This window comes from Phoca vitulina, unplaced genomic scaffold (genome assembly GCF_004348235.1).
Source record: "Phoca vitulina isolate PV1807 unplaced genomic scaffold, GSC_HSeal_1.0 scaffold23, whole genome shotgun sequence".
Classification (NCBI taxonomy): Eukaryota; Metazoa; Chordata; class Mammalia; order Carnivora; family Phocidae; genus Phoca; species Phoca vitulina.
The window spans coordinates 27,174,576-27,200,386 of NW_022589726.1; the positions used below are offsets into that span (position 1 = coordinate 27,174,576).

A 25,811-nucleotide genomic window follows, 5' to 3' on the forward strand; every position below is an offset into this window, starting at 1 on the left:
TGTCCAGTTTCCTTTGAACTTTCACTGTATAGGCATGAGCAGTAGCAAAATCAGCTACCCTCAGCTCATTTTTTCCTACTGTATACCCACTGCCAATTCAAATAATCAGGACCTCAGAGTGGAAATTTGTACCTGCATTATCTACTTGGGTTGTTTGCACAATGTAACTGGAAAACTCTCTCTCTTAGTCATTAAGTGAAGAGATACTGTGAGGCATTTTAGTCAGGAAAAAGATTAAGCTGTAGCTAAACAGGGTTTAAGGATCATTGGAGATAAATTGAGAGCTGGTTCAAAGTATTGTATAAAGCTTTATTATTTGTAGGTTTCACTTTCCTGTCATTTCACAGCTAATCTCCTTGTTTGACTAGACTTGACAAGCTAACATAAAAGGACAAGTGTAGGTTTTTCCAGGTGGGATCACAGCTCTTTGCATCATTTCAGGTCTCAGCTCAAAAGTCATCTGATATCAGGGAGGCCTTCCCTAACCACCCTATATAAAATAGCAGCACTCTTGCCTGCCCCAGCCATCACCCAGCACTTCTGAGACCCCCTCATCCTGCCTCACTTTTCTCCATAGCACTTAACCACTATCAGATACTTACTTATTATAGCTGTCTGTCCCATGAAGAAATCTATGCTGTCTACTGCCTTATCCTCAGTCTTAGAGGCACATAGAGGGTGCTTAATAAATTCCTGCAGAATGAATGACTGCAAAAATACAGGGAGCTAGCTGTGCTTCAATTTGGGACACTCCCTCCCCAATCTAAGAGTATGTATTGCTGAGCAAGTTAGCTTTATGCTCATATTCTCATTCTTAAAGTTAGCAAATAGCCACCCTTGTTTTACAGGATAGGCATTTGTGGACCGTTTTGTTTTTGTTTTTGTTTTGCGGACTGTTTTAATGTTATATATAAAATAAAGACAAATAGAACCCAGTATTCTGTTTTTGTCTGAGTGAAAATTTTCAGAACAAAGATTTTTCTGTGTGTTAAGTCTGTGAGTTTTTTGTTTTCTTTTTGCAGCTGAAGTAAAGTTTCTGAGCTGTTTCCTTCCTTATCTGAATAAAGCCAGAGGAACATGATAAGAGTATGAGGAAAAAGACCGATAGAATACCCCACCTCCCCTCCCCCATAAAGTGATCAATGAAATGTAATCAAATAGCAGACTGATGCCATATTAATAGAAGATTGAATATTGGCTGCAGGGAAGCTGTGTGACTTCCCTCTTCATAATATATCCATACTACTTTGTAACTTTTGCCAAAAATAGAGGCAGTATCTTCAGACAAACTTGCGGTGTTGCCTTGTATTTTAAAACAAGGGTAATGGGTCGTCTTTCACTCAAGAAATCCTCTGACTTAAATTCCAGAGGTGAAAAGCTAATCCTCTAAGTGATTTCAACTAGCTTACTAGGAAACCTAGTTGCTTAAAATTATTATTTTAATGTCTCAGTTTCCAGGGTTAAATGGGCAGTGGGTCAACTTTCCTATTAAGGAGCTGAACCCACTTATTTGTCCAGAAATTATCATGTTTTAACTGGGGGGGTCTTTACTAATAATAAGACTGATACCTCCAACATACACAAAGCTCTTGCAAATTCATCTCATTTACCTTGGCTGCATCTTTGTGTGAAGGTTTAACCAAGGTTTTCCCAATTTACTGTTGAAGAAGCTGCTTGTTAGTTCAAGATGCACCTTCCTAAGGAGCTTTGGCTTGGCAGTTCCTAAATAAATGAACGTTTGTAGTTCAATTTTCAGAAAGAAAGAAAGAAAAGAAAGAGGGAAAGTAAGCAAACACTTGTGACATACAAAACTGATGATGTTTCATTGTTTTGTAAATATTGCTGTTTATATTCATTCTTTTTTTTTTAGAGACAGCTTGAGTGAGGGGCAGAGGGAGAGGGGGAGGGAGGGAGAGAGAGAGAGAGAGAGAGAGAGAGAAGCAGACTCCCTGCTGAGCAGGAAGCCTGATGTGGGGCTTGATCCCAGAACCTGGAGGTCATGACCTGAGTCAAAGGCAAAAGCTTAACGGACTGCACCACCCAGGCGCCCCATGGGAGAGAGAGAATCTTAAGCAAGCTCCACACTCAGCATGGAGCCCAGTGGGGGGGAGGGGCTTGATCTCAGGACCCTGCGATCATGACCTGAGCCCAAATTAAGAGTCAGTCGCTTAACCAACTGAGCCATCCAAGCGCCCATATGTTCATTCTATATTAAATGCTGTTAGATAATTATAGCCCCTCCTGCTACTGACTTGCATGTGACTTGTATAAGTCACTTAATTTTCTGGACTTTTATCCACTCTGTGCCTCAGTTTCCTCAATTATAAAAGGAGGGTCCTAATGAATTTTTAAGCTCAAAATTTCTTAATTCTAAAATACTGGATTTGGAGGCTGCAACTTCAAGGGAGATTGATAATAAATTGGAGCCAATATTTTTTTATCATTAACTTTCCCTACCTAAGTTCCTGGCTAGAATTATTTAACAGTCAACTCAGAATTATTCATATAAGCCAGGTGAAACTTTAAAAAATGGTTTCCTTATTCATGATTCTGTGTGGCCAGTTCAAAATTCAACAATAGCTATATTTTAAAGACCTGAGAGAAAATACACTTCCCTTACCAAGAGTCTGGTTTAATAGGTTTTATTATAGTTTAACGTGAGGAACTTAAAAAATATAGTAATGTTAAGAGCAAATTACTAATCTAATATAGTTACAACAATGGCATACTTATGTTCACACTAAAATTAGAAATGTGAGCACTGTGTTTATGCACGGGAAATGTGGAAAACTTATAAAGTAGAACTCAAAGTAGCATGTTCACTTATGTGATCACATTGTGATTATAACTTTTTTAACATGTGTGTGTCCATTGACCAAATTGGAATTAATTTAGGGAGGTTTAGAGAGGGTTTACCGGAAAATAAAAAGAGCCTATCATCCATTTTAGTTGCATTCCTAATATTTTTTGAAACCATAATATTCTTTTCTTCCCCACTCCCCAAATAAAAGCTGGTGAAAATATGCAGCAAGTGGTGAAACTCTTTCAGTGTTAAACACTACGTGTTAGCGTGTGTCACCATACCTACTGGCCTGGGTGTTCCATTTTTATAGCACTGTGTTTAATTAACTCGGTAACTTTTAAACAAATTCTTAGGGCCTTGGATCTCATTCACATTCTAATTAGGCTGAGCCTGAAATTGCAAATGGCCCACCGGGAAGTAGTATAGCATCTGTATTCTATCTAAGAAGATGGAATTCATGAATTGTCCGGATGAACGTAGCAATGAGCCGTGGCACATCTCCTGGCAGGTGCATAAATGACTATGAAGGGCTGTTCTAAGAGGAAGGACTATCTATATAAATGTGACATTAATAATCACCAGTTTGAATCTGGGTCACTTCAGCCATGACTCCAAGATCAAACGCTATCAGCTGGTAATGAGTGTGTGAAAGAACTGCAGGAAGGCATTCCATGGTTAATGACACCTTTGTGGGCCTTCCCAGCAGCCTCTTAGAGGGTGGGCCAGGAATAAAGTCCCACCTGCCCTTGGCTGGGAGGTCGGCCCTCCCGGTTACAGCTGGGCACACTTTTGCAGACATGTCTTGGGAACAGTTCACGCTGTTTTCTCTTCTTCTGGCTCCTGAAGCGGATGTACGGAACCTTTCCTCTTCTGCCTCTTTTCCTGACCATTTACTGGCTTCCAAGTGACGGAAGCTCTTTTGCATATTCTGTGCCTTTTTTTTGCTGTTCCCTGAAAGTAAAGAGAAATGGCATTGACAACTACATGTTAACCATTTCACGTTAAACTTCCCCATTTTTATTTCAATGTGGGGGCATCTTTTCCATCCCAGCACACCTCTGTGGGTCTCTGTGGTTGGCTGGGCACTGGGCTAGGCTGTGGAAGTACAGGCTTTAAATAGGAACGGTTCTTGTCTTACTGAGCTGGCGGCCTTGTAGGGAAGGAAGGCATCGAAGCCCTTCCTTGTGAAACATGGTGGTGGAGGCAGGAACAGCGAAATGTCCTGGAATTAACAGCAGCACAGAGGCGAGGGCAGAAGTCCCGGGTCCTGTGCAGATTATGTAAGGAAGGCTTCAGAGAGGGGGAGATGGCTGAGCTGGATGTTAATGACTGAAAAGGAGTGCGCCACGCCGTTCGAATTGGAGAATGACTCATTCTGGGCCAAGAGAAAAGTGGGGGCAAAGGCAAGAACCATGATACTCAGAGAATTGTGAGTCTTTATATGTGGCCCTAAGATTAATTACGCTCCTGGTCATGCACTCAGTGCCACCTTTATAAAATCTCAATCAGAAGTAAGAGATGGAGTTTGACAACTTTAATTGGGACCCTGTCTTTCTCCCCGTGGTGGATTTTCAGCTTCTGAGTAAGGTGTATTTACCTGGCCAGTCTACCAGGTATTTACATCGTGCCTTTCATTGTTATGTTGGTACAATCTACATTTATTTACTCCTCATTTTCACTGCCAGGTTTCCATTTCAGCCTTGAGTGTTTAGACAACATTATATAATGAGTGTTATACTTTTATGACGTTTGCTTTAAGAACTGTAAGAGTTTTCCGTGAAGGCTAATGGTTGGGGGGAAAAAAGAGCACCAAGTGGCCTCCAGATGTGTGTTATTGTGTTGGTATCTCTGTTTTGTTTTCATAAGAACTTTTTTAAGCTTAAAAAAACCTTACCAAGCAGAAAGAGCGGACAATAGACTCATAGGGGATGAACTATTTTCTTCATTTCCTGATTGTTTTCTTGAACTCCTGTTTTAAACACTATGATTCAGCTGGAAAAAAAAATCCATCACAATATACTCTACTTTTAAAAGCAAATCATATATGTTTGTTTTTCAAAGAGAAACTCACATCTTAGGTTGGAAGGTTTCACTGTGTTTCAATATGCGGTTCTTCAATATGGTGATATAAAAATGGTGATTTAACATCTTTTAGAATTTCTGCCATCTAATTGTTAATCAGTATGTTTTCAGGCAGTCTGGCGTGTGATAAATATTTTGTAGCATATGCAGCTGAGCATGCCAATTTCAAAGGGCTTTACAAGCTCTAATTAATTTTCACAACAACCAGACGCACTCCACTTTATTGATGGGAAACCCACAGACAGTGGAGTTCAGAGAGTTGCCCGGATTCCTCTAGCAAAGTGGTTTTCAAACTTTTTTTTTTTTTTTTTGATACGTGAACCCTTTTCCCAAACACAAGATTATCTGGAACTCCAACCTAAAAAGTAGGGAGGTAGAAAAAGGGTTCGTTGTTCTAGGACTGCCAGATTTATCAAACTAAGAAAACACATGAGATGCCCAGTTAATTTGAATTTCAGATAACAAGTGAATACTTTTTAGTATAAGTGTGTCCCAAATATTGCATGTCCCTAAAGCCATTATTGGTGGTTTATCTGAAATGCACATTTAACCGGGCATCATGTATTTCACCTGGCGACTCAGCTGCACACTCCCAGTACCCCCGTCTCTTCCCCAGCCAGGTGCGTGGCTCAGTCAGTTGAGCATCCCACTCTGGATCTCAGCTCAGGTCTTAATCTCAGGGTCATGAGTTGAAACCCCATGTTGGGCTCCACATTGGGGTGTGGCACCTACTTAAGAATAAAGTGAAGGCTATCTTAATTTTTTGCCGGCAGGGGAGAGAGAGAGCATGCACACTTAAGCAGAGTGGGGTACAGAGGGAGAGAGAGAGAATCTCAAGCAGTGCCCAGCAAGCACAGAGCTGTTTGTGAGGCTTGATCTCATGACCCTGAGATCATGACCTGAGCCAAAATCAAGAGTCAGTTGCTTAACCAGCGGAGCCACCCAGGCTCCCCAAATGAAGGCTATCTTAGAGAATCTCCATGATCATGCCTCTCCTGTGACACATGATAATTTTAAAGATCATTGTCTTTGTTTTGCCTTTCTTATTTTTTAGGATAAAATAGATTCCCAGTCTTTGGGAGCAATGTTTGTTAAGTCACCTATTTGTAGAAGTCAACAATTTAACTGCCCTGAGTAAGGAGAACTGATGGTATAATCAGAATCACAGGTGGGCCAGGGGCTCCTGGGTGGCTCAGTCATTAAGTGTCTGCCTTGGGCTCAGGTCATGACCCCAGGGTCCTGGGATCAAGCCCCGCATCAGGCTCCCTGCTCCCACTCCCCCTGCTTGTGTTCCTGCTCTATCTCTCTCTCTGTCAAATAAATAAATAAAATCTTTATTTAAAAAAAAAAAGAATCGCAGGTGGGCAAAATAGAATCGATAAAAAAAAAAAATGGGTGGGAGCTCTTGGGTGTGATTCTATAACAACCCAGGGGAGAGGTGTCTCGAATGGGCTTATCCCTGGCTTTTGGTTGATGTGTACGTTTTGGTGGTCCTGGCTTAATGAAAGTACCCATTAAAGTAATTCAGTCATTTTGCTCAAATATTATAGAGCAGCCCTTGGATATTACTTTTATTTCTCAAGCTGACTACCCCACAGAATATTCTTATTTTTTCAACTATTATATTTCTCAGCGTAACTCAATACTGTCTGATTAGTGATCAGATACCACTAACTTTGTTTAGGGTGAAATAGTCCTCCACTGCCCCAGCGACTCCCTGGAGGACCCTCTCCCTGGGTCTGTGGAACTTGGATGCTTTGGGTGTGATGCCCTGCATGGGTGTCCTCTTGACTCTAGGTACTTATTTTGTATTTGCAAAATGTTAGTAGTGGTCAGATTAGGAACGGGTATGATTTTTTTCTTTGTCCCATTTTCAATTTTTCCAAAATTGGTGCTGTGTTACTTTTAAAAATAAGAAAAACAAGTGTTAGTGATATAGTTTAACATTTTTCCAAGAAATAAAAGCCCATAAACAGTGATTCTGTGTCTAAATGTTCCAAAGTATAGATGAAGATGATCTGGTTTATAGATACTTTTTTAAAGCTTTGTTTATTTGAAAGAGAGAAAAAGAGAGAGAGTGTGTGCATGCGACTGTGGGGGGGGAGGGGCAGAGGGAGAGAGAAATTCAAGCAGACAACCCACTGAGAGCAGAGCCCAGCACGGGGCTCCATTCCAGGACCACAAGATCATGACCTGAGCCGAAACCAAGAGTCGGACACTCAACTGACTGCACAACCCAGGTGTCCCAATTATTCTTTTTAATTGGCAAATGCTTATATATTTTGAAAGTTAATTGTAATGTAAAATCTACCCAAACTATTTACACTTAAAATTTATCTCATTCATTCATTCATTCATCTAATACTTATTTTTTAAAAGATTTTTATTTACTTGTCAGAGAGAGAGTGCACAAGCAGTGGGGAGGGCAGGCAGAGGGAAAAGCAGGTTTCCACTGAGCAAGGAGCCCGATGTGGGACTCGGTCCCAGAACCCCGGGATCATGACCTGAGCCAAAGGCAGACCCTTAACCAACTGAGCCACCTAGGCGTCCCTCAACTAATACTTACTGAAAAAACATAATAATAGACATAATTCCTATGTATCATAAGAAAAGGGGGTGGTGGAAGGAAGGAAAGGGGATGAGGGAACCAAAGATATGACCCCATGATCTACATCCTTTATTATGTAACTGAGCCAGGCTGGGGAATGCACTCATACAGGTAAACCTGAAATAGGGAGAAAAGATGTTTGGCCTCAATTAGCAAATGAGCCCTCTGATGCTCAGTGAGGGTGAGTATGACTTCCATGAAACAGTGTCACCATCAGAACCCAAAGGCCCAGGTCACCCAAGTGACTGTTAGGCATTCATATACTTGTACCATAAACACAAGCTTCCATCCCGGGAGCTGGATCTGAAAAGCCATTAGAATCCCTGCTCGTTTCCAAACACAAGGCCTGGGACCGGAGGTTCACCTGCTTTTCTCCACCAGCTTCGGACACAGCCTGGATTTGTGCTGCATGACTCACCCTCCCCTAGGCTGGTTTCAAGGATTTGTTTTTAATCAACTATATAGCATAAGCTACAGGGACATTTTCTTTTTTCTAGTAGCTTCTTTATTCTCTTGGAGGAAATAGCCTGTAATTTTTTTCTTAGAATACCACTTCATAACATCTCTTTTGCTGGTCTTTTTTTTTTTTTTTAACTCTGAAACTTACACTGACTCTATAATATGGAAAAGCCCAAAATATTTGTATTTTTCTTTTATGATATTAACACGTGTAAATTTAGCGGTTCATTATGTTTACCTCCTTTCAGGATCAAATAGGCTACATTTTTCTCTACATTTCCTCATGGCCAGTTGAAGGTGGAATTTAAGAGGCTGTGTGAGGGGATTTGCATGAGAAAGGCTAGGAAATTAAAGATTTTGTGTTTGCTAAAACAACCTTTGGGGTCAAGGTTAAATTCACACAAACGACTGCATATTAAATTAAACTGAGTTATTGTTGATATTAGTATGTAAATGTTTGTGAAAATAACCTCCCAAATATACAAAATAGCTACTTTAAAATAAGCTAAATATTTTTTCTTTCTTTTGACTATATATGTTAAAGCTTATATAATTTCAAGACCTACTGAACATGGAATTTTTTATCTGTTAAGCACATTTGGATTTGGAAATCCACTGAAATGAATATAAAACCCTTAAACTTCCATTTTTCTTATGCATAAACTAGGTGTCTTCTAGAAGAGAAATAGGAGTGCCATTCAGAATTGCCTAATCATAAGTCTGTGACTTGTTGGAATCAAATAAATATCTTGATCAGTTAAGCTGCCAGATGGAATTTTATCTAAAAGTAGTACAGCTTCTTTCATACGTTAGGACTCCTGTGAATTTTATCACAAAGTCATTTCATACCCCATTTGGAAGGCAGCCACTTAAGCGTGGAACATGACAATTGTTTAACAGTGCATAGTAAAAGTTAAATAATTTATGACTCATGGAAGGGAACTGTATCCAATTGAAACTTCCATGGTAATTCAGGTAGGTGGACATAACCACCCAGGTGTCTTGGAACTGTTCCAAGGCTAATGAGCTCATAAGGCTGAAGCCTCCTTTGCTGTGCCTCCCTTGTTAATTTACTTGTCCATTAGCTCAGTGCCACCTAACATCTTGCTGGGACATTGATTCTACGTTGATTCACAAAGGAACGCCTTGGGTCACCCAGTGAGTATCTAGTCTATAGCAGGTGTCTCTGCGGGACTCTGATTTCAGAATCTGCTGCTCAGCTGATGATAGAGTCTTTCAGCTGTGCTAGCCAGAGCAGAATTTCCAATGCCATGCTGCTCGTCTTAAACACGAACCTTGGTGGAGTGATATGTCCCCATTATTGATCCATCTGTTCCAGGGATTACATCAGCACAAAGGGTTAATTTGTCTTGTTGGGGGGTCATGTTTAATTGCATAGGTCAGCAAAGGATGATAAATGACTGCTTTTTAATTTCAAGTCTCTGCCTCACTTTTTCCTCTAAGATGGATGAGCAGTACCATCAATTTCCTTAATCGGCACAGCTGGTACCATAGAATGACGCATAGGCTGAAAAAGGTTACCGCTATTGAAAACCCGAGTTAAGCAGTCCAGAAAGTTAACTGTCGAATATCCTTACACTGAAAGCCTCCCACATCCAACAGGAAGAAAGGAGGCACTAGATGGCAGTCTTAAACTTGAAATGACCTGTCCTTTCTTAAAGTAAATACATTACCTGAAAGCAGTTACTTCTCTTTCAAATGAGCTTGGGTTTGAACTCTACTGTATAAAACTTGCAAATCTAAAGGCATTATGAAGTTTAATGTCATCTTATAGAATTTTGCTTTTGAAATTAAAAACGATATATTAAAGGCTCTTTGCTGAACTGGTTTATTGACTGAGTTATTAATGCCTGTTTCAACTTCACATTTTAAAACGCTGTCAGAAAGCTTTTTTTAGACTTTAAAAGCTAGGGGACAAAATGATCATGTGTTCATAGGGTAGAAAATTATGCAGCTGTTAAAAATGAAGGTACAAAGGTAAAGTTGTATGAACAGATAGGATATATTTAAGTGGAAGAGGCAGATGATAAAATAGTAAAGGAGGCTGTGCTCACTCATTGGGTGAGAAAAGTGAATATTCATCTGTTAGTGTTTGTTGGTCTCTGGAAGATGAAGTTATGGATTTTTTCTTTCTGCTTACTATTTTTCTACCAAAAAATATATTTTTTCTGGAGTTTGACAGAGTTCTGAAAATGCACGCACTAGAGTAAAATTGCCTTCCTGATCTAAGGTGAACTTCTTGAGGATACTTAGTGTCACTTTGTTTTTTTCCATCAGGTATATTTGCCACCTCTGTGTGCTTTTTCGTGTTGTACGTTAGTAGTTACCTGTGGGATTTTTGTCATTTAAAATAATGCAAGAAGTGTTCCTCTCATGCCAAAGTAGAGTAAGAATGATACTGTATGTAGGAGCAGGTTGTATACAGCTCTTAAGGATGATTTGTATGTTTAATTTATTTTTCTTTAGGTCCATCTCCAGGTGGATGCTTACTGGACCAGATTCCATCCACAGTGAACATTTATTATATTCCAAAGATGTACAAATCACATATTATCAGAAGTTATAAATAATGGGTTGTAAGGATGGAGAAGATAAAGGTTTGCAAGGGTTAAAATGAATTTCTCTTTGTGCTCTCATCTGTGTGTATGTGTGTGCACATATATGTTTATAAAGGAAGGCATTCCCCACCTAAAGATGGTAACTATTACACTTCTGACCTTCTGTCTTGGACCTTGATGTCATCTGGGAATTAATGTTCCATTATAAGATAGAGAAAGTATGATTTAAAAAATAAAATATCTTTTATTTATTTTTAAGATTTTGTTTATTTTGAGAGAGAGCGAGAGAGAGCACGAGCAGGGGGCAAGGAGAGGGAGTGGGAGAAGCAGACTCCCCGCTGATCAGGGAGCCTGATGCGGGGCTCGATCCAAAGACCCTGGGATCATGATCTGAGCCGAAGGCAGATGCTTAACCGACTCAGCCACCCAGGTGCCTCTTGAAATATCTTTTAAATTAATAACCATACACCAAAATTTTAATTCCATTTGGGAAATAACCCAGAAACAGTCTGGCAAGACTGAAAATTTCTATACCACATTGTACCCCAGTAGTTTTTATAACGAAAGCTCAAAAAGGATAGCTTCATTCAGAAGGGGTCAGTGTAGACTTTTGGGGGACATTGGAGACTGTTGAAGAGTGTATCCTACCCTTAATAGAATTCCTGGCAGAGAACATGTATTCATACATATTTGTCTGTCAATTGATTGTGTCCATCAGGAGCATTTTTAGTGTGTAATACGTCATTTGGATTGATGATCTCTATATACTAAATGTAAAAGGCTTTAGCAAGATCTAAATCTACTGAACATTTTGTTAAGGTATGTTGATCCCCTATGAGGCCGGTTATTTCCATTGCAAATTATGAGCACCAGGTGTTACGTGCAACTGATAAATCACTGACCTCTACCTCTGAAACTAATAACGCATTATTTGTTAATTGAATTTAAATAAAATAAAAAGATTTTTAAAGTAATATTTAAATAGTGTTGATAATCTCTTTGCCCCTCATATACAGAACTGGACTAGTATGGAGATTAGCTAACCCTTTGGCAAGAGATGGCGCGTGAACCCATCCAGTCCGCTCAGCCTCAGTTCTCCGTGGCAGTGCTGAACACATAATTCATCTCTTTGTATTTTATGTTCTGCATCCTGAAATTTAAAGTCCTTAAACAATTGTGCATTACTCATGTGTCTGTTTTTAAAATCAAGCCTATACTAGGGCTCAAAACTTTTTTTACTTGATAAGTGAATAAATGTTTTTCAAGTGAAAAACCAAGTTTCAGAGACTCTATCAACCCCAGTGAGAGGCACTGTCTATCTCTTTACGTTTTGGTGCCTGGCTGAAAACAATACAAAATTGTTGGCTAAATGGAGAGACAGAAACGGAGAGGGAAGTTCTTAAATCTAAAGAAAACTTCAGAGTTGAAGACTGCTTTTACACACATTCTCATTTACTCCTGGTAACAAGCTGTGGGTTAGCTATGTAATTTGATAAAGAAGCAAATCCCAAATGTTTGAGAGCCTCACACACAGTTCATAGATGTTAAGCACCAGACTAGGCTCCAGGTCATCTTACACAGGTCCATACTCTCGGTCCTGGGGGCTCGAGATCAACGCTTAGAGTAGTCTCGCTGAGACATCTGCTGTCTCAGAGCCTCCTCCTCCTCTGGCCGCTCTGTTTGCCATTGTCCATCCTCAAATCCTCTCCACCGTCTGTGTCTGTCCTTCTAGGTTAATAGCCTCAAAACCACCTAGTTAATCAAACTAGAAACCTGGGAGTTACCCAGACTGCTTGTGTCTTTCACATTCTTTCAGCTCCAAGTCCCGTCTCATTTGCTACCTGGACATTTCTGGGACCAGCCGTCCTCTGCTCTCCAGGGTTCTATCTTTTGTCTTAGTTCACTAATCCACCGCCCAGGCTTCTGGCCTCCAGGCTTGCCCCCTTCACACTGTAAGAGTGATCTATCTAAAATGAAAATCTAATTATGCCATGCTTTGTTCAAAGTATGCTTGCCCTCTGAGCCCTCCGTGGCCTGGCCCTCACGCACCCTTTCCCCCATCTCCCCCGGGCTCGCCCTTGCTTTTAACCATCCAGTAACAGGGGCTGGGGTAGAGGGTCCCCATATCTGGCTTTAGTTTTCTCTTTCCAGAGGAGAGCTACATTTTTTTCCTTCCCTTCCCCCAATTATTCTGCCCATTTTTGGTGAACACAGTCATAGAATCAGCCTTCAAAGCCTGAGACTTGGAAAAAAGCTACCCAGAGCATAGTTGTAGCTCATTCCTGAGTCCTATAGCTCAGTCCTTCTCTAGCACTCTCCCCTGACCAGCCTCTGGGTCCTGAGGTCAGCCCTGGTTTAAAAAAAACAAAAAACAAAAGCTAGAGAAACTGGGTATGAGTGAAAAGCACTTGGCAAAAAAAAAAGCAGATGCAAACAAATGCACACAACAAATGCATAAAACTGCAGGATTGGCCAGGCCCAGAGGATTGGCTGCTTTGGTTGCTGGGGGCAGTGAACCCCTAACAAAGGCTTCCTTTTGGTTACCTCCTCTCTGCCCCTTTGATCCCATCGTCCCGTCCCATTGTATATTCCATGCTGCTTTCTGTAGTGTCTGTTCAGCATAGTCTTTAGGACCTTTGAAAAAGCACCACTTTGGGATAACGAAGTGGTTGAGGGCGGATAGTTGCTTACCATGTCCTTGTTCTACGCCCCAAAACATACCCTCCCCTTCTAGATAGAAGTATTTCCTGAAGTCTTTCATTCTTAAGGTGACCCTAAACCTTTCCTTCGACCCACTGCTCTCCCCTCTCTTCAGCTTGTCTGGCTGATGAGTTTGGAGGAACCCATTTGAAAACTTTCATTGTTGGGCGCCTGGGTAGCTCAGTCGGTTAAGCGTCTTCGGCTCAGGTCATGATCCCGGGGTCCTGGGTTTGAGTACCACTTTGGGCTCCTCGCTCAGTGGGGAGCCTGCTTCTCCCTCTGCCCCTGCCTGCCCCTCTCTCTGCTTGTACTCTCTCTGTCTCTGTCAAATAACTAAAATCTTTAAAAACAAAACAAAACAAAAACTTTCATTGTTGATGGCCATCCCTCAGACATTACCCATAGTCCTGGAGTGCTGGCCAAATGTTCTCTTACCACAGCTGGAGCTGCGGTTCCCAGAAGACTGGTGATAGCCACGGGCAACTCAGATTTCAGGGAATCTGGGAACCCCAATTAAGATATTAACATTTGTAGGGCGCCTGGGTGGCTCAGTCGTTAAGCGTCTGCCTTCGGCTCAGGTCATGATCCCAGGGTCCTGGGATCGAGCCCCACATCGGGCTGCCTGCTCCGCGGGAAGCCTGCTTCTCCCTCTCCCACTCCCCCTGCTTGTGTTCCTGCTCTCACTATGTCTCTCTCTGTCAAATAAATAAATAAAATCTTTAAAAAAAAAAAAAAAAGATATTAACATTTGTATTTGCCCTTGACTGTACTGACGCAGATGTTTGTGAATATTTTTAAACATCCTGATACCTATGTTAACTCCTTTTTGGATTCTTTGTTCACTTTCATTTGCTAGAGCTAGTGTTCTTGCCCCAAATAAAATGTATTTAAATAAATGCAAATTAAATTTAAGTTAATCCCTTTTGCAATAATTGAATTATTGTGCTTTATTACAGGTGCCATTGAGCTCTACATCTGGATACATTACAGTAAATGTATCCTTTTGCTTTTGTTTACATTCCAGTAGGACTTTGGAATCCGAATGTTTCTGAAATTGACCCCCACCCCAAAATTTAAAGCCTCTTACAACTAATCCTTCTGAGGATATTTCTTGTTCTACGCCCCAAAACATATTTCTTTGAATACTTCAGTGAAATTTGGGAAATATTGGTATTCCTAGATTTAAAAGTATGACCTCAAGAAAGATTTCAGTGGTGCTTTGAAAAGGGACATATTTCATAGTGGGAGAAGGTTGGCATGATGAGTCCAATTTCTTTGATGTTATTTCACTTAAGAAATTGCTCCATTATTTAGGGTACCTATACATTCTGGGTTATGCCCATTTTCCCAACATAATAATTAATTGCATTCTAAAAGTGTCCTGGTTTGCATGATAAATTATGTGTTCTCCCTATCTATATTCTATTTATCAAACAATCGATTTGGGGGGGGGGGGTCTGTAATTAAGTTTTGCAAAGAAATACCAAAAAAGAAATTACTGGGCTTTTAAAAGCTCCAATATTTATGTAGTTTTAAAAAAAAGCAGTCTGTATTCTTACTCATCCTGCTGGAACTTGGCAAGTTTCCATTTGTGGCAGTAACTTAGCTCTTTATCTTCCAGAACCAAGAAATTGTCCTGATTGCAATTCAAAATTTTTAATTAAATCTGCTAAAATTTCAATGTGAGCTCTTTCTTTGTTGGCGATACAGCATTTCTGAGCAATAATCTCCAACTGTCTTGGTAGTAAAGTTTCTTCCACCTTTCCAGGAAGCATTTTTTTCTCTTTTCCTTCTGCAACGTAGGGTATCGAAGCCACTTATGAGGACGTTCACATTGCTTCTCCACATTATGCAGTTGATATTTCGATTTTCTCTCTGTGTATCTGCCTGCAGGTCTTTTGCCTTGCCTTTCTCCTTGTCTCTTTGTTATCGAACCTTTACATCTTGGGTTTTTCTTACATTTATTCGTTCATTTATTCATTTCTCATTTCTTTCGTGGCCAGTTCTCATTTTTTCTTATCTATTTTTAAGATCTTTTCCAGAGGTTCTTTATTTCACGGCTCCCTGATGTTAGTACTGTATCAAGCCGATTTCAAGTACGTTAGCAACTTCTCTTAACTTTCTTTAGTGCTACTATGTAAATAATATTTCAGTCTGCCTTGTAAAAAAGGTTATCAAGGGTGCCTGGGTGGCTCAGTTGGTTAAGCGACTGCCTTCGGCTCAGGTCATGATCCTGGAGTCCCTGGATCGAGTCCCGCATCGGGCTCCCTGCTCGGCAGGGAGTCTGCTTCTCCCTCTGACCCTCCCCCCTCTCATGTGCTCTCTCTCATTCTCTCTCTCTCAAATAAATAAATAAAACCTTAAAAAAAAAAAAAAAGATTATCAATATATTTTACATCCCTGGGGTGCCTTTTTGGCCCAGTTGATGGAGCATGTGGCTCTTGATCTTGGGGTTGTGAGTTCGAGCCCCACATTGGGTATAGAGAATACTTAAAAAAATAAAATATTTAAAAATAAAATTCAAAAAAATGGTTTTTTTTTACATCCTCAAATTCCACTGTCTTTTACATAATCCCTAGTGAGATTTCCCTCCCTCTTTCTAATCTTTCCCTTTGTGATATTACCATGACAGCATATAGACTTGAATTTTCCAGTACAACAAATGAGATCTCTTGGCCTTTTGATTGATTTGAAAATGGGTGAGACATTACATTTTCACCTTTTTGCCTTGTGGCAGCTACAGATAGTAATTCAGTGACCGTGACAAATTCCCAGAGTGATTCTGAATTAGCAATATATCCTGGCCGTTCTTAGAGATGACTTTTCATAGTTACTGTACATAAACAGTGAGTCCTTATCATTAAAAACAAACCTCTGAGATGGAAAATAAGATCAATTTCATTTTACGCCATGATAAAGCCTCTAGGGAGGATTTATAACATGGGTGTTAGCCTGCCATTGGAAACTATTTGGGGGCTTCTAAAAAATAAGACTTTTAAATTTAAACCCAATGAGCTCATTAATTCTTGGACAGAATAGAGTTAAGTGACCCTTCTACAGAAGATAACACATTTGAAAACATACATCACAGAAGGTAGATGCCATCAGGAAGCTACTCTATGACTGAGTGTTACAGAATCTGTAAGTTGAATGGAGTAGAAAAACTACTCTGGAAAAACTTGGGTGGGGGTAACGGGAAAGACCAGTAGAAGAAAGAAGGTCAGAGAAGTGACCGGGAGTGGTGAGAAAGGACCTTGTTCATGAAAAATGCCTTTGTCTGCCCGAGACTTTTCTATTGTGCTGTAATTTTTTTAAATGGGTCTTTCCCTCACAAACACACACAAAAGGAAAACAGAATAAAGGTTATTACTAAATATATAGTCCCATTGTTGGCTCAGGGTCCACCACCTTTCTCTAGCAAGATGACAGTTTATTATCAGTGGTAGGCATTTGAAGGATGTTGGTTTGATAAAGTATAACCCCTAAGCCACTTCCCTAACATGATCTTTCTAATATCTTCAAAAAGTTTCTGAGGCTTATCTCGTTCTAATCTTGTCTGGCAATGTGACAAATGCCTCAGGGAAGTGGGAAGGATATAACCTGTCTTCAGAGATTTATAGCATTGCAGACATCACAAATCCTGTAAGACATTTTTGTTCTTTTGGGGGATAGGATTCTATTAATAGTTTTGATATTATTAATATGAGTTAGCAATATTATTACTGGTTATCAGAACTGCCAATAGCACATGTGTTTTTTACATGAAGATGGTGCTTTTGACCTGCCAAGATTAAAGGATATATTTTCCAGAATCACATGCACATGCATTCTTTTCTATGCCTACCCTACCTTGGGAACAGTGGTGGCCATCTGTAAGCTGCCTGTCCAGGCCTGGGGATCCTGGCTTCAGCCATGGCAAAGCACAGACGTAACTAAATAGCTGCCCTGTCCATAATAAAATATGGAAATAAATGCTTGCCCTCCATGGAAAATTGGATCACATATTCTCTCTTTCTCGCTCTTGGTCTCTGACGTTATATCTACACCATCCAACAAATAGTCCCAGACAATAGAAATGGTATAAATAAGTTTGAATACTGAGTTTGAAGATTAAGAATAAATAAATGTCAAAAGATTTCCCATTTTATCTGGGGTATCGAAAAATTTACTTCTCTACCTTAAGTTTGAAGAACTTACTCCTGTTCACTTCTTTTCCAGGGTGTGTAGAATGATCGGTTAGCGCATTAATTTTGTGAAGCAATGTTCAGGGCACGTGATTAAAATTGTTTTACTTGCCTGCCCTTTGTGGATTGTATAAAGCCCTTCAGCACAGGCCCCAAATTTCACCTCTGGAATGTAGCTGCCCCCCCCATCCCCCGCTTGGGCACATGATAAAGACTGCTTTAATTAAGGTCAGTCCAGTCAGGTAGGATGGATACCAGAACCAAGAGCAGACCGGTTGCCTGTAGCTAAGGAAAGAGAGACCAGGATGTTTCCCTTCATGTGAAAAGTCTTAAGTAGGTTTTATTTTGGTACATTTTAATTAGGAAGGTGTGTTTAAGCATCTTGATATCAAAATAACTTTTCTGAATATAAGATCTCTGACAGCAGGCGTCTGGCTGGCTCAGCTGGTGGAGGGTGTGGCTCTTGATTTCGGGGTTGTGAGTTCGAGCCCCACCTTGGGTGTAGAGATTACATTAAAAAAAATAAAATCTCAAAAAAGAAAAAAAAGATCTCTGACAGCTCCAATGGACTATATAGATTAAGGTTGCTTTCTAGAAGCCACTAGATAACAGTCTGAAATGAGATAGGATGGTAATGACAAGGAAGAAAAAATGATTTCTTTGTAGGAGTTTCGGTGCTTGTCTGGCACTTCACAGAGACCTGAACTCACTGTCTTTTGATTTTGTTTTTTTTGGAGGTGGTTGGCGGGGGAGGTAGAAATGCTCCTTTTTCAAACTCCTTAATGCTCCCAACTTCTTAATTTTGTACAGAAATTTACCCTCTTCGATTGCAGCCTAAAAGCTAGGACTTCTTACAGATGAGAAATGTATACAGCCAATCATGCAATTGAGAACACCTGGTTAAATGTCAGATTAAAAAATTCCTGCCTGTTTGCTAGCTCTTTCACTAATTAACTAATTCAATAAACTTGCACTTCCAGCGCTGAGCTCTGCCTCCTCCACGTAGCTTCTCTTGGCTGCAGTTTATACTGTATCGATTATATATATATATATTATATTATATATAGTACATATATATAATATAATATATATAAATCAGCTCTGGCTCTTGCATGGGAAAATGAGGTTCTTTAAAAGAAGGTAAGGTCCTAAAAACCAAGAAATAGCACTTTATTACTTTCTGTAAGACGACTTTTAAAACAGAGTGTTTCTTTGTAGCTTAGTGACCCAAAGGCAACAGCAGTGCTTGTCACCGCAAGTTTGGGATCCAGCGCCCACTCCTGGCTGGCATCTGCTGGCCCCGGGTAGAGGCGGCTGGGGGACCCAGACAAGCAGCGTCCTGTTGGAGACCTTCCCTGCATTTTCCACAACAGCATCGGAATTTTCCTAAGGCAGTTTCACATCTGGAATTTTAAAGAAAGTTTGCCCTTCAATAAAATGGCAGTAAATCTTAGGAAACATTGTGCTTTTTTGTTTTAATTAACCTGGCATTTCTCTTACTAAACTATTAACAAATTATTGGCTGTTCCCTCCCTTTTTCACCCTTCATGGTAATAATGAACAAAGAGAAGAATTATGAAATGCTCTTTTGTGTGTTATTTTGAATGAAGGTGGTATTCTTATTCCGCAGGGTATCTCTTACATTTCTTACATAAGAATATGTATATACTAATCTAAGGCATAAATATTACATTTTATTTATGCGAAAATACAATTATTTTATTATGAAAATGTGGAGTTTGTAGGATTAAACAGTATTGAAACACATTTCTGCTGAGTGGCTTGTGTGTGACCTGCCTTTATCCAGTTTTTAGAGACGCTGTCGTATTTGAAAACCTGATTGGGAAGCTGTCATCACTACAATATGCCAGTTACTAAGCATGTGAACTATCTCTCTAAAAGCCAATTTTAATGAATTCAGCCTGCTTTTAGAATAGCCTAATCAAATTCTGAAGGAGACAGTTTCTTATTTTAAAATGTCAAAGCTGTTCACTTTTTGATTGAAGAAATGCAATTGGGATGATTTTGGAATGAGTATCTTAGTGTGTGTTTGAGGAACCTTTTTTATAGAGAGAGAAAAACTTTGCATGGTTACATAAAACAGTCATGAAACCTAGAATTTTGATTTGCCAATTTTGTAAAAACAAGATGCCTCCCACAGAAACCTCAGAATTGTAATAATTCAAGTGTTCTACGAATTGTGCATGACAGATAACATCAGGATAGATCCCATCCTCCCAATGCCTAAAGCAACTTTTAAACAAACTTGGGCATCTTTAAAAATAGAGCTTTTGCAGAAAGGAAGAGAGGATTGTGTGTGAACGGTGCTATAAAATCTGGAGTTGTATTTGCTATTTTGATTATTGATTTGCCCCCTTATTTTGAGGGAAGCATCTGGGGGGGGGGGGAATAGTTGCAAACTAGAGTCATCCCCTGCTCTAGTGTACAGAGATCTGAACTACTTGAGCTTGCAAGTTATTTAGAATTTGAAATGCATTTTCCCAATGGGACCAGGTCCAGTTCGCTTGTTTCCTTCATTTGTCCCTGCCTTCATCCATCAGCTTATTGGGTTGTTCCTCATTCCAGGCATTGTTCCCAGGCCAGTCCACAAAAGGTTAAGTAGAATGCATATGTTTGGAATAAACATTTTATTTAAAAAGCGTCTAACCATTGTCTTAAAGGCTTAACTCAGTGCAGCTATGACGAGGTTTTTGGTCCCTAGGCCTGGAAATTAATAGCCTGTTTTGGTGTGTGTCCTACACCGAGTGTAAGCTCTTTGAAGGGGGGCACTATTTCTTTCTAGCCTGGTTACCTGGCACATTGCAGATGCTTAGAAATATTTGTTAAATATTTGAATCCTTCTTTGAAGCCCATACTGCGGTCTTGTACAGTAGAAAATTAAGAAGTCAGGTTTCACTGTAGAGACTTCTTGACTAATTATAGAACTCATTTGTTCAGGGGCGCCTGGGTGGCTCAGTCGTTAAGCGTCTGCCTTCGGCTCAGGTCATGATCCCAGGGTCCTGGGATTGAGCCCCGCATCGGGCTCCCCGCTCAGTGGGAAGCCTGCTTCTCCCTCTCCCACTCCCCCTGCTTGTGTTCCCTCTCTCGCTGTCAATCTCTCTGTCAAATAAATAAATAAAATCTTAAAAAAAAAAAAAAGAACTCATTTGTTCAGTCATTTTTTAAAAAATTTTTTTCAAAGATTGCATCTATTCATTTGAGAGAGAGAACAGAGGGAGAGTAAGAGGGAGAAGCAGACTCCCTGCCGAACAGAGAGCTCAAAGCGGGGCCCGATCTGAGGACCCTGAGATCATGACCTGAGCTGAAGGCAGACCCTCAACCAAATGAGCCATTCAGTCACCCCTCATTTGTTCAGTCATTTGATAAAGATGGACTGAGGCCCTACTTTGTGCTAGACCCCGTCTCTGAATAAGGGTCAAGATGCGAGAGCGCAGACCTGGACCCAGACTGCGTGTTTGAATTCTGGCTACCGCACTTGCTAGCTGGATAATCTCGAGCAGTTCACTTAATCTCTTCTGCAAAGTGGGGGCAATAATAGTCGTTCCCTTCAAGGGTGGTTGTAAGGATTAAATGAATTACTTTCTAGATAATGCGCAGGCCCTGTATAGGTTTTAGTTATCACTGTTGTTGTGGCTATGGTGGTGATGGCCGTTAGGAAGAACAAAGACAGGTGTGTGGGGGGGATGCAGCTGGACAGATAGGAGGACCCCGTCGTCTCCATCTGGGGGCTTCTTCCTCTGACTGGGGAAGCCAGTGAAACCTTTTAAGCTGGGGGAGGGTGTAGATGCAGTCATTGGCTTTTTGCCTGTGCCAAGGCCAGAGAACTTCACTTAGGAATTTCAAGAAGCAATTGCCCAGGGCACCCTTGTAAGTGACCACTTGAACATAATCAACAGGACTTTATGTCTGAATCCCAGAAAAGAATATTGATTGTATTCAGGAACTGAGTGGGGTGGTAAATGTTTGCTTACCTTCAAAGTGGAATTAAGAGACACATAATATCTCAGACTTACCTTCAGGCTATTTGAAAAGAAACTCAAATTTGGTGATTAAATACTGAAAGGTGTCATTCTTTTTACTCCCTAGGCCCCTTGGAATAATGGAAGGCTTATATGCACTGGGAATAGGGGTAAGGCTATTGCTAATTAGGAATAACCAAGTAGAATTTAAAGAAGATGCTATATGGAAATAATAAATAGAATAATAGTAAATCATTCTAGAAGGATTCTACGGGGACAGTTTTAGAAAGCTATTCTTTAATAAGTAAATTTCATTTCTTATTGTTAAAATATTTGGAATGTATTATAACTTACAAATATTCATTTGTTATATTTCACAATTATGTGTTAAACCATAAAAAACCATAATGAGAAAAATTTCAACCCTTAGCTCTTATGTCATTTGAAACTTGACAAAACATTGGAAATAATTATTTTTGTGCTTCTTTACTTAAAAAATTAGTTATGTAAATGTAGTACTCAGGTAGATATATGTTGTGAAAGATATTAAATTTTAGAGGTAGGAATAAGAAAAGCAAAGAAAAGAAATGTTGCTAAACTCATCTTATACTCCCACATAAGATTTTTGGTTTCCACATTTTTAAACACAATAATACTATTTAATCCAAAGGAAAAAAAAAAGTACTTGGGCTAAGTTTATTCTATTTCCGTCTATATTCTCCTGGAATTTGTATATTCTACAAGAGTTTGGAGATTTTTTTTTTAAAGCCACCCACAAAAGTGGTACTTTTAAATGGACCATGCCATCTAAGTGTCTGAATCACACTACCTAGTAAGGTACTCTGAGTTATTTAAAAAAAAAAAAAAAGCTCTAGGTCCATTCTGTTTTCTTCAAACTAGAGGAATTTTCATATTAATACCCATTATTGCCAAGTGCCTTAGGGAAAGAGTTGCTGAAGGGAACTTGAACCTAAGTTTTAGGGGGAAAGTCTATGTTTTAAAACCTCTACTATGAACTTGGATTTGTCGGCATTAATAATTGATTCCTTTTATTCTCTTGGCTTTGGCTAAACATCTTGTTTAAACCTGAAATTTCCTCTTTTTTTAAGATTTACTTATTTAATTCGCGTGTGTGGGGGGAGGGGCAGAGGGAGTGGGGGGGAGGGGCAGAGGGAGAAGGAGAGGAAGGCAGAGAAGCAGACACCCCGCTGAGCACAGTGTGCACTGGGAGGTGATGGGGGGGCTTGATCTTATGACCCTGAGATCATGACCTGAGCCGAAACCAAGAGTCGGGCACCTTTTTTTTTTTTTTTTTAAAGATTTTATTTATTTTTTGGGTGCAAGAGTGGGCTAGCGAGCAGGAGTGGGGGGGGGAAGGGCAGAGGGAGAAGCAGACTCCCCACCAAGCAGGGAGCCCAATGCTGGGTTTGATCCCAGGACTCTGGGATCATGACCTGAGCTAAAGGCAGATGCCCAACCGACTGAGCCACCCAGGCACCCAAGAGTTGGGCACCTTAACTAACAGCCACCCAGGCGCCCCAGAATTTTCCTCTTTTTAATAGGAATGTGCCTGACCTCATGTGATGCTTGCACTGTTGTATATAGGCTGCTGGTTCCTCCATGGAATAACGTGTGCACCGTTAAGGAGTCTAAAGGGACATATAGGGGTCACCTCTCACCTTTGGAACACATCAGCGTCCTATTCCAGATTCCTTTTTAAAAGATAATTAGGGAAATATGTTTCCATTATTTTCTTAGAAATAGTGTCTTTCTCTAAGAACAATTTCGGTCCATTTTTATAGTGTTCCACATAATTCTAAGAGTTTCCATTTAAAGATTATCAGTTATTTTACTTCTTTGCTCATTTGTATTTTCTAATTTCTTTACAATAAGAATGATAGGTACTATGTAATGAGCACTTAATACATGCAAGGCTTATGTGCATTATCTCTCTCATTTTTTTGAAGATTTTACTTATTTATTTGACACAGAGAGAGAGAGCGCACGCACAAGCAGGGGGAGTGGCAGGCAGAGGGAGAAGCAGGCTCCCGGCTGAGCCGGGAGCCCTTTGCGGGACTCGATCCCAGGACCCTGGGATCATGACCTGAGCTGAAGGCAGCCGCTTAACCAACTGAGCTACCTAGGCGCCCTGCGTTCTCTCTTTTAATGTTCATAATAATAAGCAAAATGAATTCAGTTCTAAGACCCTTTATAGCATCAGCTTACTTTTAGCGCTTACCACAACTCAATGGGGATTTTTATTATCCGCATTTTTCAAAGGAGGAAACTGAGGCAGACATTCCGTGACTTGCCGGCTGGTCACTCAGGGTAAGTGGCAGAACCGGGCTTGAACGCGGCAGTCCAGCTGTCCACCCCACTCTTAACAGCTGTGCTGTGGCACACTTCACTCCATCACGTCCGGATTACCTGATACTGCCTGTAGTTTATGGATGGCGGACCTGGAGCGCAAGGAGGTTAACTAACTGGCCCACGATGACAGAGCTGGGGAGACACCCAGATCCCTCTGATTCTAGAGCCCAGATACCTTGCAATAATGTGTTACAATGGACTGGTTTGGAAAAAGAAAAAAAAATGGGGGGTGGCAGACAAATATTCATATTCTGACCCCACTTCCCTGTTTGCCATAAAATCGTTGTGTTTACTTGGCTTTAGAACGGGGTCTTTACGGACATTCCTGAGAGAGCCGCTGCTGGCTGCGACCGCTGGGGGCTGCCTGAGCCCAGCTCTTTGCACGTCCTCCGCTCCTTTCCCAAAGAGGAGGAAGGATGCCTCCTCCCCAGCACTGATGCCCCTGGCGCTGGTGGTCCCTCGGGAATCTTACTGATTTCTGTGACTTTCCCGCTCGTCCCTGCAACGGGGTTGGCCATACTGTAACTCACATTTGTGGGGCTAAGGGAGATTTCAGCTGGTATCTCTCATACTTTACAAAACTCATCTTTTTCACCCGAATGCCATTCTGTAGGTTAAGGACCATCATAAGGACTAGTTGAACATTACGGAACCAGAGTGGGAGTTTTTGGTGGGCTGGGATGGTGTGGGTCAACTGCTTCCTACCAAATGGTTTTAAAAATTCAAAATCTTGCATTGCATTGGTTAAAAACCGTGTGGTCTCTGCCTGTGAAATTAACCGAGCTCTAGCGTTGGACCCATCCAAAGGCAGACGGTCGACTGGCTGCTTTTCTGAAGGGAGGATGTCCAAATAAACATCTCCTCCTCCCTTGGGCCACACACAGAGAGGAGAAAGCGACTGGAGCTGTTGGCCCCAATGTGTGTGTTTCTCTTTGCTCTGCCCTCCTCCTTCTTTATTTATTTGCCACCGGACCGCGGTGGCGCCCTTATTCCTCACAGGTGGATCAATATTTACAGCCACTGAGGGGAGACGTTGGTTCTTCTCTTCCCGTTCTGTAGGCTGCTGTTTTTCTGGGGCTCTTCACAGCTGCTAGCAGAGCTGCTGTTAGAATGACCAGGAGCTTTGAGAGATGGCCAGTTCAAAGGAATTCTGTTTGGAGCGCTCACAGCATCTTCCTGTTTGCTAGGAGAGGAAAATAACTCGGCTACACACAGGTAGGAGACCCAGAAGGCGGATATGTGGTTTATGGTAGACGTTTATTTCCCCATCTTTATTTTTTCTCATGATCGCCTCAACATTCTAGTGTGTGATCACCACCATCTGTACAATTATAGTTATTTAACCTCTGTAAGTTTAAAATTGAAGGTTGCATAGGTGCATATTAACAAGGGTGGTGCTGATAAATAAGAAATAGGGGCAGCTGATCACAACAGCGTTTTTAAATTAATGAATGCGATTGGCTTTAATTATAAAAAAAATACATATGTCTAGCAGGCTTCCTCAATAAGCCTCTTTTATGCTGACTGTGGCACATTTTTCCTCAAATAATTGCAAAGCTCAGCTTTATCATTAAGCAGATGGTTTCTATTAATTCCCAAGGAAAGTAAATGATTGCAATTTACCAAATACTCAAAACTCGAAGATTTTAGAGTTCAGTCCTACAACTTCAGGCATGAATCTGTGTGTCATCCTTTTTTTCAGGGGATGCAGAGGAGAGGAGCCCTTCTAACAATTTCATAATATCCCCCAGTTTAAATAGGGGCTTCGAAAGTCATTTTGAGAGTACTCAATGCTGAATTAGAGCTAAATCCCTGTTTCCTGGCTGGTTCTAAATTTCCGTAGTGTTTTTGGTCTCTATTTTTGTTGTTTTGTTAGCGGAGAAGGGGTTGAAAATGTTCTAGATAAATTTGAGTGCCAGCTGAAAAAAGTCCAAAAACTGTAAATTCAGGTAGTACCATAGAGGTTATTTCTTTTAAACAAATGCTACGTTGATGTTTTGTCCTATTGGACAACACGTGTGAGATCATTTCATTGGCAGTTTCAAA

General features: G+C 40.6%; 1 protein-coding gene across 6 annotated transcripts in view; it reads left to right on the forward strand.

The window, feature by feature from the left end:
• Positions 1-25,811, forward strand: part of PRICKLE1 (prickle planar cell polarity protein 1) — a 108,778-nt gene that overhangs the window by 10,487 nt on the left and 72,480 nt on the right. Inside the window, exons 1-2 of one of the 6 annotated variants that reach the window (XM_032420974.1) lie at positions 23,531-24,683; positions 24,825-24,980. The exons of 3 other annotated variants lie outside the window; for them this stretch is intronic. The gene's annotated coding sequence lies outside the window, so the exon portion shown is untranslated. Of the gene's footprint in view, positions 1-23,530; positions 24,981-25,811 lie in introns of those variants that run through there. 2 more of the 6 variants (XM_032420973.1, XM_032420971.1) reach the window with 2 other exon arrangements.